This window comes from Sylvia atricapilla, chromosome 6, assembly GCF_009819655.1.
Source record: "Sylvia atricapilla isolate bSylAtr1 chromosome 6, bSylAtr1.pri, whole genome shotgun sequence".
Lineage (NCBI taxonomy): Eukaryota > Metazoa > Chordata > Aves > Passeriformes > Sylviidae > Sylvia > Sylvia atricapilla.
Window position 1 is genome coordinate 7229630 of NC_089145.1, and position 13902 is coordinate 7243531.

Genomic DNA, 13902 nt, shown 5'->3' on the forward strand with positions numbered 1-13902 from the left:
TATTTCCTTAAACAAAAGAAGCTTTAAGTTTTAAGCCACCTCAGGCCTTTAAAATATTTTAAACCAAAAAGGTGTGTCTAGTTTTATCCTACAAAGGGCATTTAATTAAGAAAAACAATTCTCAGAAACCACTGTGAAGCACAGGCACAGGCTGCCCAGGGAAGCAGTAGAGTCACCAACCCCGGAGGTATTTTCAGGCTAATGGCTTGTGACTGGATGCTTTCAGAGGACTTTCCAAGCTGAAGAACTCCGTGGCAGTGGCAGCCCGAGCCGGACATGTCCCAGGGTCCCTGTCCCACAGGAACGCCACCCTGACGGTGTCCCAGGGACGATGTCCCATAGGAACACCCCCGCCACGGTGTCCAAGGGATAGTGTCCTACAGGGATGCTGCCCTGATGGCATCCCAAGGACGGTATCCCACAGAAATACCGCCTGCAGTGTCCCAGGGACCGTGTCCCACAGAAATACCGCCTGCAGCGTCCCAGGGAGGACAGTGTCCCACAGAAATACCGCCTGCACGGTGTCACAGGGAGGACAGTGTCCCCGGGCACGCCGCCCCGACGGTGTCCCAGGGAGGACAGTGTCCCAGGGAGGACAGTGTCCCCAGGACAGTGTCCCCAGGACAGTGTCCCCAGACACGCCGCCCTCACGGTGTCCCAGGGAGGACAGTGTCCCCAGGGCAGTGTCCCAGGGAGGACAGTGTCCCTAGGCACGCCGCCCTCACGGTGTCCCAGGGAGGACAATGTCCCAGGGAGGACAGTGTCCCCTGGACAGTGTCCCCAGGACAGTGTCCCAGGGAGGACAGTGTCCCTAGGCACGCCGCCCTCACGGTGTCCCAGGGAGGACAGTGTCCCAGGGAGGACAGTGTCCCCAGGGCAGTGTCCCGAGGCATGCCGCCCTCACGGTGTCCCAGGGAGGACAGTGTCCCAGGGAGGACAGTGTCCCCAGGGCAGTGTCCCCAGACACGCCGCCCTGACGGTGTCCCAGGGAGGACAGTGTCCCAGGGAGGACAGTGTCCCCAGGGCAGTGTCCCCGGGCACGCCGCCCTCACGGTGTCCCAGGGAGGACAGTGTCCCCAGGACAGTGTCCCCGGGCACGCCGCCCTCACGGTGTCCCAGGGAGGACAGTGTCCCAGGGAGGACAGTGTCCCCGGGCACGCCGCCCTGACGGTGTCCCAGGGAGGACAGTGTCCCAGGGAGGACAGTGTCCCCAGGGCAGTGTCCCCGGGCACGCCGCCCTCACGGTGTCCCAGGGACACGGAGCGCTCCCGCCGCCTCAGCGCGAGCGCGGGCTGACAGCGCCCCCTGGCGGCTCGGCCCTCACCGCGATAATAAACTCGCCGAAGCGCTTTCGATGTGTTCGGCTTTTATATTGCGCTGGTTTCGGCTGGGAGAGACTTCATTTTCTTCCTAGTGGCTGTGGAAGGCTGTGTTTTGGATTCAGTGTGATGGTAATGCTAATAACACACCGATGTTGGGATTGTTGCTAAGGAGAGCTTAACATAAGTCAAGGATTTAGCATCTCTTCACAAGCAGCCAGGAGGGAGCATGGCCAGGACAGCTGACCCGAACTAGCCAAGGGGATATTTCACACCATGCCCACTCTATAAACGGGGCAGTAACCCGGGAGCACGGCTGGTTGTGGTTTGGGGAGAGTTTGGCATTCATCAGCTGGAGATGTGTAATGCTATTGCGCATCGCTTGTCTTTCTTGGGTTTTATCTCACTCTCTTTTCCTCATCCCCCCTTTTATCACTATCTTTACTATTATTATTATTACATAATATATTATATATGACTTTGTTTCACTTATTAAAGTGAACCCACCGGTTTCATTGCTTATTTCCTAATCCTGCTCATCCAAATGGGTTTGGGGGAAGGAGTGAGTGAGTGGTACTTTACTAGCTGGAGTTCAACCATCTATGCACACTTTCCTATGTCCGCCCTACACTCGCAGGATCGTCCACATGGGATCTTTTGTCCCCAATACACGGAATTGGTGGGTTCCTCACCTTCCTGAGGCATCTTCTGAACCTGAAGAATTGGACATCCTTGATTCTTGTAAGCCTGACTTTTTGTCCCGAATTTAATTATATCGGAAAAGATCAATCTTTGGTCAAGGATGTTTCTCCTTACCACTCTATATAGAAAAATCAGACTAATTGGTGTAATCATACTTCTTTAGTCTAATCTGCATTTAATGATATCCCCTTTCAGTTACTATGGGGAATGTTTTTCACTTGTGGAGATAGAGCCTGGCCTGCTATTCCAGCACCCATTGTAAGTGGACCATGTAGCCTGGGAAAGCTTACTCTACTTACACCTAACACATAAATATCCATATGAGACATAGAGGGAAAAGGTATATCCATCAATATGGTCCAAATTGGAAAGATGATTTCTAACCATGGAGTTTTGGAAAAAAAAATAAATTTCTTTTTCTTTGGAAAAGCAGTGATATCTTCCACTAGATCAGGTTGCTCCAAGCCTCATTCAGCCTCGCCCTGAGCAATTCCAGGGCTGGAGCATCCACAACTCCTCTGGGTAACCTGTGACAGCATTTTATCACCCTCATCGTAAAATAATGCACCATTTCTAGGCTGCTTCAGTGCCCAACAAAACCCAAAGATGAACATCTCGTAACCAGAAGTTTCTAGCATTTGTTATCTCATCTACAAATTCATATTGAAAATACGTTTTAGTAGTCACACATAAAGCTGTCAGTTTGTGACCACTGCAGATAGAATTTTTTTTAACAAATTAACAAATAAAAGCATGATTGTAGGGTATAACTATTGAATTGGAACTTTAGAAATAGTCCCTTAATTTGTTTATTTAGGATTATATCAAGCACCTAAGAAATAATACAGAAAAATAAATATTTAAATCACTGGAAAGATTTAATTTTGGCAGGACTGCTTTCTCTTATTATAAAAAGAACAGAACATATTTCCTAAAATGTTTAATGTCAGTACTTGCAGTTCTCCTTTCACAACAGCAGGAGAAAAAAAATTGTCTAATGCCCAAAAATTACATCTGTGAAAAAATATCTGTGCTAACAAGAATTAAAAGAACATCTAGTATAATTTATTCACAGAAATGTCCTTAATAGACTCAATTTGCATCATAAAATCTTTTTTCTACCCAGTTTATATAATAAAGAAATTTACATTATTGATACTAGTGTTAAATCAGCTTTGTGTAGTAAATCAGACTCATGCTATGCTCAGCAGATGGACACATTTCTGCTGCATGTAGGGACTCTATCAGTCACCCATCTGAGAACATCTTATCAGCACATTCATCCTTGCCATCTGATTTTAATTTAAGAGCATCACTATCAGGAGTTAGATTTAAAAGGTTGAGGAAGCAGTCAGATCACCAGAACACTCTTCTGTTACACAGCCTATCTCAGATAGCCCTTGCCACAGATTTGAAACTGGTGCAGCAGGCAGAGAGCAAGAGTGTGAATTCAAGTTGAAGTCATCTTCCCAGAACAGCATTTGGAATATGACTTGAGGAGGCACATAGTAGAATCAACCAAATTAACATTTTCAGCATTATTGACACTACAAGATTTATTACTCCCTGTTCAATTTAAAAAGATTCCCTGGGGAAATTTTTAAGGGGCGATTACTTTATTGGTTGTTATTGAGCAGAACCATTTGACAGCTTGTAGGGAATGTCTGAATAACAAAAACCTCAATAGAAAGAAATCAAGAGACCCCTGGTGACTGATCCACATGGCATTGATTTGATTTTATCATGATGCATTTAGTTTCCTTTGTTAAAAGAATACAGCAGATTCATTTATGAAAAGAACAGTAACCGTAGTGCTGTGACACAACCTAGAGCCCTGCATTGCTCACAGCTCTAGCTCCAGTATGCAATTAATTTCAGCAAGATTACTATGGACAGCTGGATTACTCTGAGCAGGAAGCACTAGGGCTGAACCCCACAACTTCTACACTTGGTATTCACAGAATCCCTCCACTAATATATCACAGGGGCTGTGGGGTGAGGAGAGAAAGAAAGATGAAAAGGAAGATTTCTATCACCTTTAAGCTCCTGAATAACCTTCTTCCAGCTCAAAGAAACCAAGGAACAGTCTTGTATAAGCAGGATATAGAAACAATAGAAGCACTCTGGCAAATATAAAGACTGGATGAATAGGAGTCAGGTGGTTATGCAATCTAAGAGGGAGTCTTGGTATTAAAATACAAAACACAAGGCTAGCTAACAAGTAGCAAAACACAAGGTTAAGCACTGATAAGACTGAATCTATTTTTTTACTGAGAAAAACAGAGAGAGACTAGGACAATGGAGACAGGAAAGACACGAAAGTTTAAGAAACTGACCCAGGCACTAGAGTATTTATAGAGATGTGTACACACATCAGCTTCCTTTAATATGCCGATAAGCAGAAATTTTAGAAAAGCAAAAGTGCATCAAGTTTTACAAGGTTTACCTTAGCAGCAGTATTTACTAATTACCATACCCTTAAGTCTTTAATTTAGAGGCAGTCAGTATTTGAAACTTGTATTGCTGATGACAAAATGGCTTTCTTTTTCCAAAGCAAGTGTTGCTGGATATTCCTGTAACACCAAAAAATAGGTAATGGAGGAACATTTTGTACTCAGCGCTACTTGCAATCAACTTATCTGAAGCTTAAACTAAAAGCTGAAGTTGTTTTTGTTTTGACTTAAATATAAATAAAAATCTAAATAAAAGGCTCAAAAAGCCAGAATTAATTCAGATTAAACTCCCTCTGGTGGCAGGGCAGCAGCTATACGTATTCTAGACTGAGAACTGCACTAAGATACTTTTCTTTTATGGTTCAAACAATTTCCTCTTCTCATGTGTTTATTTTCCACTCCCTAGTTCCCTGACAAACATATAGTTGTGGCAACATCGCTGATTATCTCTACTATTCCAACCTGCAATCACTGAGAACCTAATATATTACCATATGAAGGAAGCAAAGAGTTTTTATTCAGTCTGTAAGCATTTCAGGGCATATAAAACCTGAATTGTTGAATCCTAGATTTCACCTGTGGCTTAAGGTGAATTGATCCCACATCTGTACTACACATTGGGCTTTGGCAAAAAAAAATTTGGCAGGCAAATATTCAGATTTTACAAACTGAAGGAAGACTGAAATATCTTTCTCCAAGCACACAAAGGTTATTCAGCAGGAAGAGCATTTGTCTCATGGTTTTTTGACTCATCCACACTTTGCTCTGCACAGCTACTGTAATTATACTTATCCCTCTCTGTGTTACATATGCTAATGTAATTTTTGGTAGTGTATAGTAGTCATCCATAATTCACTCCTGCCATTCTAACAGAAACCTTTATGCCTGTGGGGCTGAAAAACACAGTTGGTTTTCGAATATACCAGATGAATGCCCAAAGCAGTGGATTAGAGTCACTATCCTTAACCTTGACTCTGTTAACAAGTCTGTACAACAAAACAGGCTTAATAGCAAGAGATTCCATGGGGTAGGAGATATTCTCAAGCAATAGCTCTTAACTGTGTGCTAATTCTCTCTTGTTTTGGTCACAATATAAGCAATCATTTCTATAGAACAAAAAAAAATCTCTAGAATAGCAAACTTCTTACTAAAAGAATCCACTTCCGATGTTTAACACTAGCTCTTGAAAACAAAGCTGGGCTCTCAGTTTGAATGATATGTCTGTTATATTCCAGGTCTGAATCAAAAAAAGTTGGTGACTGTGAATGCCTAAATGGTAGATAAAAGACACACAAAAAATATTGCTGGGTGTTCCCCAAATGGGAGCTTTGTGCATCTTTCTAATTAGTCTGTGTCCAGGAGGAGCTATTCAAGGCAACTCCATGAGGTTCTGCCATAAATTCCATCTCTTCTACGCTGCTGTGGGCTGGGAGAGCTGGAAACAAGGCACAAATACTTCTTGGAAAGCATTTAACAGTGGAAGGAAGGAAGAACACGCTTCTTCACATTAAATCAAATCAAAATATCATGTTCCAGACCCTACTACAGATGACTGCACCTAGCAAATTGGATGATGATTTTATGGTGAGCTACAGCCGTGGATATTATATGGCAAAAAGTATCCTGCAGCCAAGGAGCAGCACTGAAGATGAGCATCACTAAAAGAATGATTGATTGCAAGCAAAGAAGAAAGAAATTACACAGGATAGCATCTTCTTCTGGGGACAATATTCTTCTTTGTGCTTTTTAAACCCAAGACAAAACTTCTGGAAATGTCAGAAGTTAATTTAAAAGAAGTTTAAATGATTTCTAACTCGTCATACCAAACCCTTACAGAAAAGCATCTCTATTCATTGTGTAATGCCTGTAATGCCTAAAGATCTTCTCAATTGTATTTGTTTTCCAATTGATTTTCCTCATCTAAGAAAGAAATGCCTTGCTATCTAAAAATAAATGCTTCTGACAATTTTTTTTCTCTTTTTCAATAGCATTTTAACAGTAATAAAAAATCTTAAGCCATTAACTTCAGTGCAATTTTTTTTCTGAAAATGGGCAAATTGAACATTTTTGGATTTGCACCACCGTTAGATTCAAATGGATAAATATTTGTTTCCCTCTGAATGATATCGTAATGCTTCCAAAGGAAACATGCTGGGACCGAGGATCACAGGATCAGCAACAACCCATGGCAGTCTGATGTGAAACTTTTTATATATTCAAATGTTAAATTTCAAATACTTGCAGACAAAGAGACAGGGGAGCATTCAAAGGTGACATAAAGTACTTCCTTCTCCCCAGGGGTAAATGCTGGACACGAGGAGACTGCTGTGACAGCAGCTATCCCCTGAACCATCAATCTCTGTTCCAAAAAGCAGGAAATCTAGTTTTGCCAGGATGGAATGGGGAAAATATGTGGGCTCTACAGGAAAAGCAGAAGGCTAGAAGCAGGAAAAACCCTTTACTGTTACCATGTCCTCATCTGCTTCTTAAGGGAAAAGCACTGAAAAGTCCAAGAAGAGGAAAATGTATTCTGAACTGGCTGGGGAAAAAGTGATTAATAAACATAAGGGTAGGAGGGATGGCCTGTTCAGGGGAGGAATGGAAGGAAGGGTGGTATCAGGATCCAATGGAAGGGGAAGGGATCTGGAGGTGGGTAAGAAGAGCTAGGCAACACCAGTGGGATGAGAAGATAGAACAGAGGTGAAGAATGTTCTGGGAAGTTGACTTAGATGCCAGAGGAATTACAGGTAAAAAAAAAAAAAAAAAAGTTGGAGATTCACTGAAATAAAACACTGTACATTATGTGGTAGCAAACCGACATGAATCATTATTCAGATTATAGATAATTTAAGTCGATGTAGAAGTGTGAGACTGTAATGGACAAAATAAATGCTGTGGAAGTATGAAGGAAAGTATAGAGAACTTGTTTTTCTCAGATCATATTTTTAATTACACAGAGGAAAACATTTTCATTCTGAAATGTTAAAAAACAATTAAGACAAAAATAGTCTCAATTAAAGGAAACTTTTGGATTAATAGCTTGTTCTGTGGTCTGTCTTTCGTGTCACTTTTTCTTGTTCCAACCACACTTTCAACATCTAAATGTGTATTTTAGACATACATGTTTAACAAGCCCTAACTGTTGAGTGTGCCCATCACATATAAGAATCATTATCCTGCCAGCTCTGGTATCTAAGTCTCATTCAAGCTCTGTACTGGAAGATATTTCTATTTAAGCCCCTTGCCATCAGAAGAAAAGTCTTACTTCTGGTCATGTTGACAACACAGCAGGACAGCTGAAAGGTAGTCAGAAGCAAAGCTGCCAAAGACCAAGGAAGACTAGACCACATCAAAGCATTGATGCCTTTTGAATTCACTAGAGTGAAAAATTAGAAAATAATTAGCAGGAGAAGAGGTTAGGTTTTTATATCTGGGTGACTATAAATTGTACAAGAGATAGTTCAAGTTTAAGGATAAGAAAGTACAAATGTAGACAAGAAAGAAAAATTAAGGTCAGGTTACTCTGACAGGAATTAAATACATCACTATTATGGACTCTAACATTAAGGCAATTGTGATCCCCTTCCTCTTCATAGTTCCTGCCGGTTATTTTGCATTTTGAAAGAGCAAAACAGATCCCTAGCCAAGCCATTTGTTTGGATTTGGCTCAGACATGTCTACACCCTGCTGCACCAACTTATTTCACTGGAAAATTGATAGCATCTTGAAACATACCACTGGAAATAAATTGTTGCACAAAGCCAAGCTCACTTGGCCAAGTTCACAACACGTAATAAAACTGAGAACAGTCTCTGCACATTTTTCATACAACTCACCCCAGACCCTATTTCCTGACACAGTCTGCTAGATAAGCAACTGCTGAGGTGTATAGTGTAAAAACACAGAGTAATATTCCTGTTGTTAATAATTTTATAATTGGAAGCTGATTGACAGATTATCACTGAACTGTTTAAATCAAATTAGTTATGAGTATTGACAAGGGGAACTGTTCTGGAACAGCAGTTGATGACAATGCTTATCCTATCACTCTCTGGGCCTGGTTTTTTATCTGTTTTAACACCAGCCACTGTTAGGAGTCCACACAGGTAAAGTTTCAAACCCAGCTGCTCACACAACATGCAGACATGGTCACTGCAACTTGGTGCGCCACATAATCACAGCGAGGAACGTAACTGTGTGTCAGGAGCTCATTGTGAGAGAAAAGCAATAGAAAGAATTACAAAATCCCAAGCTCCAAAAACAATGAATGACACTAACAAAACAAACAAACAAACAAACAAACAAAACCCAAAAAGAAACCCAAAAACCCCAAACAAAAAACTCACAAAAACCTCCCACCAAACAAACAAACAAAAAAAAAACCCTGGAAGAATACAGGAGACATGTGAAATGTGTTTCTCAAATTGTAAAAAAGTGCCCGTGAAGCAGCACAGGGAGACTGACCATGCTTCAGGAAAGGTCTGTAATGAAGTTGCTGATGTTTGGAGGAGGAAGGTCTCTTGAATTGTTTAGTAAGATGTACCACAATTAAACAACATTAATAATCAATTATCCCCTATGTGATAAGACTGCTAAGAGTATCAGTGGTAAGAAAGATTGATTAAAGCACATGCTGCAACTGCTCTTAACCCTGAAAACATATGCAGTTGCACTGTATTAGAGAATATCAACCCCAATCTAGCAGCAAAGCAGGATCTTGAAAACTAATTCAAAACAAAGATTATCAGCTGTCTGCAACAAAAAACTATAGCAGAAGAAGAAAAAAATCTTTTAAACATAAGTTCTGGGGCATGTGGATAGAAAAGCAATGATGGACACAGACCATTTGCATTACTAAAGGCTGTAGCATGGAGATACTAAAACACAGTCAGAAATACTATTTTAAAATAACATGGATATTCATAAACACAAGGTAAATGAGAAATGCTCTACCTGTTTCAGCTTTCATTTGAGCATGACACGAAATGTGTGGGGAGGATATCAATTTCAAAAATAGAAACAGAGGGGTGAAGCTTAAGAACTTCATTACTTTCTGAAAGTACAAAGGAAATTAAGAAAAAAACGGCAAAATTAGGTAGGACAAGGCAAAGTTAGCTGAAGCAGACAGTGCCTCGCAAGCTAATGATTGATAACAGCAGCAATTACTCACAGTTCTAAAAAATTTCATTCCATTTTAGTTCTCAATGTGTCAGACTCAGGAAAATTAAATCACATCAGAAGCCACAGACTTATTACTGAAAGGTCAACTTTTATGAAACTTTTCCTCCAAAGTTTTAGTGAAGAGATTAAATAAGCCTACTCCATTAACTTGAGTCAGACAAGTTTTAGGGGAACATCAGGCAAAGATGGGTTAAGAACTATTATATTTAGAGACACTAAGAGACATAATGCTTTGCTTCTATTTCCAAAGATGGCTTGGAAATCAAAATGTAAATGGCCTTGAATATAATTCAAGACTTTCATCAAAACATGCAGATGTGCTTTCAACTGGAAAATGAAGTAGCATCATTTCCCTTAATTAATGTAGGAATGGTTCAGGAAAGCCGGTGTTACCCCTCCTATGTAATGTCACACTGACTCCTCCAATGCACCCTTTGGAACAGATGGGGCAGGGGATGAGCAAATTCAGAGCCAGAATCAGCCCACTAGCAAATCTTGATACTGTAGCTTCTTCAGTAATCCACAGAAGAGCATGAAGGAAAATATGAACACTGACTCCTTGTGCAACTGACTGGTTTTAAAAGCCCAGCCAAAAAGTGCTTTCTGTTTAATACTAACTCATTTCTTGATCCATGCACAGTTTAAAATTGTGAAGCCCAGACTACGTCCCTGAGAAGCTGTATGTGATTGTGCTGGAGAACAGTGAGAAAACTGAGGTTTGATCCAAGAAAGTGAAGACTAGACTTAAAGGCCTAGCTTGGGAAAAAAAAACAACAGGAGATCTTGAAAAGTAGATCTATTGATGTACTTGGAGTGCCACAGTTTGTTTACCAGATTACACAAATATCACTTTCTCTCCTTTACAATACATTGGGCTATCAACAAGTGCCTGTCTGTTCATCTTTTATAGATAAGATAAAAAAGATGAACAGATACAAAGAAGATAAGGATAAGCCCAGTAATCTCAAGCATTGGACAGGTACACCAATACCAACTATTTTAGCAGACTGACTTACCTGAAGATACAACCCAAAGGAAACTATCCAAAAGTGTAGGATAAGTGACAAACTCAGTAATCATGAAAAATCTTCAAGGACTCAAGGATTTCAGAATTTAGGGAATTATCCAATTAGTAACTGCCATGGTATATTTTAGCCTCTTTTCACATTTAAGCTGGTGTGAAAGAGTAGAATTTTTAAAATGAGAGAAACAAAAAATCACAAATGAGACTCTTCCTCATATATTATGCAATTGAATGGATATTTAAGAGGGAATAGTTAGAAGGCCCAACTAGTCTGTCTTCTGCTAAACAATACAATTTATAATTCATGAAAAGAACTGTGTTATGGACAGTAGCAATGATCTCAAGAAAAGAGATTTGACTCCTATTAGAGACACATAGCTCCTGTAATGTATTCAGTCAATTGACAGGAAAGGAGAATTAAGATTCTGACAGGCAGACACTGAAAAAACGTTCAAATGGCAAATTGGCTCTATAGATACTACAGAATTATGTGCTGGCCTCTTTGTGTTACACGTTGGCTTTCCTACCTGAAGTCAGAGGTAAACAGCAAAAGAAGAAATTTTATTGATGGCAATCGTAGGCAAGTTTGAAAGGAGATGAATCACCTTCCATTTTGAGGGCTTTTAAGTATTCCCCTGAAATTTTAACTATATTTCCCAGCCAATTAACATTTTAATTTATTATTGCATTTTTCTTATTTATTGCTTCTATCCTTTTTCACTATGTTCCTCACAGACTCTCTTTTTTTCTGTTTAGATTCTGTACATGAATTATTAGATTATATTGATTTCATCCTACTATTCATATTTCCAATCTTAAAGTACTGATTTTTAGATATTTTTTTCTTAATTTGTCATCTTACTTTTTGCTTGGTAGTTACAATTCCATTGGGTGTGGCTGAGGGCTCTTGTGTATTTAATGACTCCTGCTGCTCCTGGATGCTTATCGTGTTTGCTGAGCTCACACAGCTGATCTGTATGCCCTGTACAGGATGGACAGGCCAGCTGGGGCAGCCCTGACAACTCTGCCTAAGAGTTCCCCTGGGTGAGGAAATAAGTGCTGCATTACTCAGACAGGATCGGGATAGGGATCAGCTATGGCCTGGGACAGGGGAAAGGCTGGAAACCACCACACTCACTGTACCTCACACAGTTCCGTGGAGAAATTGCGAAAATGAGAAGGAAACTGAAGGGCTGCAGTAACCAAGAGCTTCCACTCCTCAGCTTTATTAGAACTAGAAACAAGAGTGTGTTGAGTAGTACTGGGTCATGGCTGACATCATCCACTATTTCATTCACCTCCTGTGCTGCCTTCCAGCACATCTCAGTGTTTCAACATCCACTGGGGTACAGGTCAGCACAGGCCAGACAACAGCTCCCTGAAGCATGCAGCTGTGTTGGGAGATGGTATCAGCCAGTGCACAGCCCCAAGAAGCTGGGAAAACCTGTGTGTTTGGGTTGGGTTGGTTATTGCAGACACCTTAGTCTTAATCACCTTCCTTCTTCCCTATGACCATCCAACAGGCTTCCCTGAGACAGACAGCCCTACACTCTCATCTTGCTTGCTCCTACAAATGCTGTTATTCTCCTTGTCTGTAATCTCCATAGAAAACTGCACTTTTTTTTTTTTTTTCCTGGGCCATCTAACTTCACTAATTTCTGATTAGAAGTGTTTCCTGTAAACCTATGCCTAGATCACTCTGTAACATCAAAGGCCTTTACAGCTTCATCTCTCTGCTTTTGCATGGGACAAGGAGAATGGGACTGATGGCAAAAAAGGTCAAAATTGGAAGCTGCATAAGGTTTTAAAGGAGGAAAACCTTCAGCCAAGGCATTGGAGCAAAACTGCAAAGTCTGCTCAAGAAGACAAGCACAAAAGAGGGATGTAGCTTGATGATTTTATATCCAAGAAGCCAACATGGAAAGGTTGCTTCCTTCTTTTATGTTGTTTAAAGGAGTGCTAAATATGTGCACTGCAATGAATGGAAGTTTTGAAAACCAAATATAGGTCTACCAAATGTAGAGAATTTAACAATCATTTACAACAGCAAATGTGAAATATTTTCTTAAAGCTCATATTATAACTATTGCTATAATTATCATCTCCTCATGGAGAATGTTATAAACAGTAGAGAAGAACAGGGTCACTCAATATTGTCCTTATGAATAGCCAATCACTTGTACCATTATTTCTATTATTATCACCAGCCTTCCAGCTACATAAGTTGTGCTTGAGCATTGCAAGAAGTAACTTACTAATATGCATATTGAGGGGTTTACCTTTTTCTAGACTGTTTTACAAAAAAGCTGATCTCTTAATACAATTTAATACACTTTGTAATGAAATATGTAATCAAGGACAGTTTAAAATGGGCATTTATGAGAGATGTAGAAGTCATTAAAAGCTATGTACGAGAAATTGTGGTTAACAAATAATTACTGTGATGACAGAATCTTTGTGTGTATCTCATATGTAACGGCAGGTTTTTTGTTCTCTGGTACTTTTATGGAATCTATATCATTCAGTTCTGCTTTACAGTCTAAGGTATTAATGCATACTGAACTGAATTGAGCTGTTTTTGTTAATATTTTTGCTGGAGCTACTGAACTCCCTGCATCATTTCAGTGCTCTGGCTTTCACACATCTGACTCAGTGACTCACTCTACAATCCTCTGTGTTAAAAAATTTGACTTTATCTGAACTAGTTATCATGTTGGGATAATCAACAGACAACAGATAAAAACCAAAATGAAGCATTAGGTGCCGGCATCCCAGTCGTCACAGAAGAAAAGACTATCACCACCAGAGGGTACTAAACCCTGAGAAACCAAATTGACTATAAAAGGACAAGCGGAAACATTGATGTAATCACCAGAACGACACAGGAATTTAGTAAGACGATGCAATTTCTTATCTTAACATTGCAATTTAAGAGCCAGAACTGATGGGATGGCCTTTTCCTAACCCCACTCTATTCGGTAATGTGTTCTGCGAATGTACCTATATCAGTGCACAGCCACAATTAAACACTGAACTTCACTGGGTGTTGTTTAGGAGCAGTTGAGCAAAATCAACGGAACTATGCCCACGGCAACATGACGAGAGCCAAGTATCAAGTCTCACACAGTTAGTGAGCAGATTTTGTACATATTCAACCATCCCGAAGAATCTCTCTGCCAGCTAGTCCCCAGAACACATCAAATTACTTTTTCTTGTAGGGTTG